Raw genomic sequence first — 6,000 nt, 5'->3', positions numbered from 1 at the left:
GGAAAGTTTGTGATAAAAACCAAACACACATTTTCAGAAACAATTATCAAATTAAATTGGCAACATAATTATGGTGCTGATTTGTGGGTTGTTTCTTTTGGGGGTCCTGTGTTCAGGTTGTTCTTTTTTAATTTAAACTATTCAGAAACAAATTTGTAGACACAGTACTCAGGGACATTGTTTAGTGCTGGACTTGGCAGCGTTAGGTTTGTGGTTGGACTCGATGATCTTAACGGTCTTTTCAGACCTAAATGATTCCATGATTCTATGAAATATCAGAAAGAAGAATCTATCTGAATAGCTTGGCTACCAAAACATTGCTTAACCCTTGTAAAGCTCTTAATAATATCAGAGTACACATCAGGTTCTGCTACGGAACTGATCAGCATCAAATAACTGCAGTTCTTCTCACAGTTGAAATAAATGGACTCGGGCTCACACCTCTGCCCAGCGTAGTCAGTGTTGTCCAGGGAATATTACAGTCAGGAACATTCCTATGGGAAGTCATTGCATTTTCCAAGCAGATGAGAAATTTCTGGTACAGATGTTTCAGAAAAAGGTTTCACTGTAGATTGAAGAGAATCAAGAAAATTTAAGTAAGCAATTTTGATAACTACTGTTAAAATTCCCATAATTGGATAGATATTTGAGATGTTAATAGCAAGAAGCGAGAAAATTACTAAACAGACACACGTATAGATCCTTTTACAATTATTAGTGTTGTCCAAAAAGCGGACTCGTAGCCCAGTACGCAATGAGTCAATAATCACACACTCCGGAGGGAGTGTGTGATTTATTGTTAATTTATTTCAGGGTTGTGCAAGCCTGGGTGCTCAGTGGTTTTCCACAAATCAAGCACCCCAAAGCCAGCTACCTCATTATATTTATACAACAAGTCCATGCATATTCTGCCTATCGAATACATATTCATTCTAATCTACACAGGTTGCGTAATAGCATTAAGTCACTCCTCTTGGCTCTGCTTCAGATTCTTCTGCACATGTCTTCCTCTCTTCAGGGGTCTTGGTGGTCTTTAAAGATGAAGTACCCTAACCCTTTTTATCCATATACGGGCGCATGTTAACAAGGACAATTTAAGGCTATTTTCTCTTGCCAACTTTCCCTAACTTTCTTCTAAAAGGAACACCTGTCCTTGATTAAATGGATAATTGCTGATGGTCAAGATATCCTGTCCCTACGCTTAGGTTAAATATTAAAGGAGTCTAGATTCACGCTAATTAAACATATACAATACCTGTTCTTTCCAAGGAGGGGTTGTTCTATTACATGAGGTATCTTGAACTTCTACAAACTCTAAGAAGCCTGGAAATTTTAAAGTAAGAATATAGGCCTGCATGACTATGTTAAGGCTCCCTTGAATCATGCCTGGAAAAAACCATCACTCAGGTGCAGTGCCTTAGAAGAAAGCTAGTCCATAGATGACCAGGTTATATAAAAATGTGGCGGTTCCAAAGGTGACCAGATCATCTGAGAATGGATGGCCCACCATGCGAACAAGATGGATCTGAGAAAATACACTTTAAAGGGTAGTGCAAAGAATTGGTGTGTTAACAAAACTAAAGAAAGCAGAAGTCAATTTTAATAAATTAGTTTTGAACAGGGATCAAAATATTATCATAATTTAAACATACAGGTAATCATAAAAATTGACCATAACTCATAGCACAGGTGATGTTGCCTCTAAAGTGGGCATATACAGCTGTAGCAAATCCTCCCGAGCAGCACAAGGGACCGTGTATTTTCAGAATTAGGTATGCAGGACTGGTACCGTGGTATCCTGCATGGTGTGACTAATTACACACGCACTGCCTGTTAGTGTGAAAGGGAGCTGTATCTTAGAATCTGGTCTAAGGTTTCATTAGTGGTGTTTGGTCTGGTTACATGCCCTTGAGGTTTGGTCTGGCTGTGAAATCTGAATGTAACAGTTCACTTAGTTTATCTTTAGTGACAATATATTCTGCTGTAGTTACTGTTTGGCAATAGCAACAGAGATATGGAAGCTGCCCTTTCAAGGCTAGGATAGGAGCCCCATAGCTTTTTTTTAGTGAGGGATAAGAGAGCTCAGAGGGTGTGAGCTATGCAGTGCTGCATCCAGAGCTATGCTGTTGTGCCTCTGGAGGAGGCTGGCCTGTGTCACCGAGCCAGGGAGCTTTCAGCCTACCACAAACACCTATAAAAAAAGGATTACACTCTCGTAATAAACAGAATTTTCCTTAAAAAGCTGAGTCCTGTAATTAAAGGTGTAACATATGGAAACCCCACCTAACGCCTGATTCTCACAGACTTGTTCTAAGCAACAGCAAGAATATATTACCAATTACACATCCTTTATACATCTGAATAATTCTTCTTAACATTAATGTAGGCTCTGTGAGTGCTTTAAGGTGCGAATAGAGCCCAAGGTGAGCAGAGATCCACTGACAGTTCTTTTCCTGTTTTAAGAACTTTATTTTTCAAAGGAGTACCATTTTAATAGTCAGAAAAAAACCAGATCGCTCTAGTTTTCTGTTGGTTTATCCATTACAATTCAACAACTTACTGCTATGGGAGAATATTTCAAAAGCAGAAACAGGCAGCTAGGTGCTGAACACCCACTGAACGCCAAAGGGAGCTTGGTTCCTAACTCCCTCATGCCTTTGAAAATCTCCCCCAGAAGCTTTAAATATAACAAATCAGCTCAGTGCTGACTCTGTAATATGTATTCTTGTTTTCACTGCAAATCTTAAGCAAACCACCTATATCATAAAAGAACACAACATTTTCTTATTTTGCAATAGATTGCATTTTAAAGTCAACGGAATAGAAGCGAATGACTGACAGACCCTTCAGTGAGCATGCAAAATGAAAAAGATACCAGGAATTTCTCTATTTCTCTCCCCCTGTGCTAGGTATCATACCATACCTCCCACCCCCCGCAAGAAGCCCTGTCTTTTTTCTGTTGTGGAAAGCACAGCAGTCCAGCCAAGACGAAGTACAGGCCATCACTGTGGATGGATGACTGAGGAGAGTCACTCATCCACTTAATGGAAGGACCAAGGCCATCCACCTAATGTTAGGCGTATAATTTCTGCAAGCTACCTATACAGAAAATACTGAACATACTCTCAGACACAGAACATGATCAGGTACTGTCTGAGTTCTCACTGTCTCTCAGCTAGGTGCCTAAAATTAGGTAAAAGGTAAAATGGGTCTTAATCTCTACATCTCTTCATACACTATACAGGCAGAGCAAGCTCTGAACTTAGGGACCTGGAACAGTGTGAATACCTCCTGCACATACTATGAACTAGGAACACACTAACACCATTATCACCCACTTCTGCATATTCTAAACAAAAAGCAATTAATAATAAATGATTCAGCACCAAAGTCCTGTGGAGAAAAAAAAATTATCATGCCACATATGCTTCATTCAGTCTTTCCAGATTGGCAGAACCTATTTCTAACAAACTCTAAATTGGCAGTATTCGTTAACTTTTAATGACCTTTTTTATAACTGCATTTAATGAAGTGACCCAGTTGCATCTCATGGGCTCAAGAAGCCTTATGATATGTCAGTTCCCTCCCAGGCACTAATGTATTCCACACTGACTCCAGCACACTGCCATGAGAATGTGTGGGCTCTTTTGAGGATCAAATGAATTTTGATCTACTTCCCAAAATCTTCAAAGAACTCTTATGCTGGCTGAAATAGAAAGACTCATGGTCCCATGAGGAAGCATGGACCACAGATAATAAAATTCAGAATTTCTAGGTCTTTATTTTTTCAAACAATCATCATCACAATTGTTAATAAAATTCCAAATTGCTCAGTTACTTAGTCATTTTCTTAAAAAATATTTAAAGACATGAAATTATTTCATGCTTAGGAGAGATGAAAGTGAAAGTCCTTGTTATGCTTTTTCATTCACTCCATTTTACTACCGTATTATGGAAGGCTCAAAATACTGAGATTTAGGCAATGCCAGGTAAACATGACCTGCACGTAATGTAAAGAACTGATGATAACTAATTTAAGCAGAAATAGGTCCACCTGAAAGATGACAGTGATGCCACCTTTTCATCTGATTCTTTCAGGTCTGCAGTCCAGGAGTTACGCTCCCTACAAAGAGAGAAATGGAGACTTAACAGGAAAGAGCAATGTGCACCTGAGAAGCAGGTTATTTCTGTGGTAAGTGCTCTTCTTAGTGCGTAGACTGGGTTACTGATGCTCTCAATAAAAAAAGCCCCTCTTCTGCATCTTTTATTAGACAGAGAGGAACTCCAAGTTAGAAACTGGGAAAGGCGATAGAAACTTAGCAAGTAGATGAACTGTAAAAGACTAAGGAGGAAGGATAGATCATCACTGCTTGGAACTCATTGTTTTAGAAGAGCTGGCTAAAATGTTGTTCAAGAAGGGAATGAGATGGCAAAGAACAAAAAAATTCATTCCGTGAAAAAGGCTAGACTTCCCTTAGTTTCATGCATGAAGGGTATAACATAGCTCTGCCTTCTTTCCATCTTTCTAAATGAAAAATTCATGGCTGGTTGAAGCAAGAAGAGAGACTCATTATTGATGAAGATCATTAATGCCTCTCTTCAGAAAGGCATTTTGCCAGCTTTACTTAAGCAGCAGTTAGGCTCTTGCTCAAAAAGCCATTTTTGGATGATGTTAGCAAAGCCAATTACTATCCAATGTCAGGCCACCCAATATTTGAGAAGATAATTGAGGTTATGCTTATGGGTCAACTCTAGCAATGTTTGCATTTCAAAGATTTAGTTGGTGCCCATCTGGCTTGGTCAATATGTGAGTAGAGAAATGAGGCTACATGGTCGCTTCCTCATCACTATATCCTGGTGATGGGCCCCTTGGATTTTTTCCTGTGGAGGGAGATATTATTGACTTGATAATGGGCTACTGCAGGAAGAACTCATCAAATTCTTTCTTTACAGATACAAAATTTCACCAGTAAATTATTCTTGTCCCATGCTTATACATAGCTGTTAGGAGTAATGATGCATTGCAACTGAAACTTGAATGCAGCTGATACTTCAATTTTATACCTCCTTCTTACTCAGTCTCTTGTTACTTGTATAGGACATGATCCTGTCATCACTGGAGTCAATGGAAATGCTGCCACTTAGCTCAGGTTCCCAGTATGCAAAGGCTTCACTGGATAATAACACTGCAATTGCAGCGTTCACGTGTACTCTGTTACTTTGCAGTAATTGTGAGGCTTTTTGCCTTTATGGAAAGTGGAATACACCTTTTTTTCCTTAATGAAAGGTTAGAATATGTACATGGGGAAGAAATCACTTTGGTGTGTCTGCATATATGCACCCCAATTCACAATGCTGTACCTCCTCTGCACAGCCACATCATGAGACGGAAACAAGAGTTTGAAGCAGAGTAACACATAAATGAAAAAGCACATACGGAAACAGTTTGGAGACATTTAGTTCATTTTAAACCTGACTTTGCTTTAAGCAGTTTGCTTAAACCAGACCATGAAATTCTTTTTCCAGTCATTACAGAAAGATAACTAGCTGTGAAATCCAGCAAGCACCTAAACAGACAGTCTCCCTCTGCAGGCCTGAACAGACTGCTTGCTGTGTAAGGAACTCCAGCATCGGAAGGTCCCTGAAGCGTGAGTAGGTACAAATTAGGTGGTTAAGGTACGTAGGTAAAACTCACCTACTCTGAAGAAATATTTTGAGGTGTGGTGGAAGTTATTTCTGCAACATCTATTGTGAATATATATGTGGGCTTCACAGAATTATTTGTATCCAAGATGTCCTATTGTCACTGTTACTACTTTTCAGCTTAGCACACCCAAAGAGCCCACCATGAGAGCTCAGACAACTGCAGCAATATCTTCCTAATAAAAACCTCATGGAAATCTTCTCTGCCTTTAATGCAGTATCTTTTTCTTGTGACTGGGTGAAATGTACCCAAAATGTTCAGTTAGTATAAGCCACAGGAACACATTTCCTGGAGCA

Source organism: Phalacrocorax aristotelis, chromosome 3 (assembly GCF_949628215.1).
Source record: "Phalacrocorax aristotelis chromosome 3, bGulAri2.1, whole genome shotgun sequence".
Taxonomy (NCBI): domain Eukaryota; kingdom Metazoa; phylum Chordata; class Aves; order Suliformes; family Phalacrocoracidae; genus Phalacrocorax; species Phalacrocorax aristotelis.
This window is presented reverse-complemented; position numbering follows the sequence as displayed.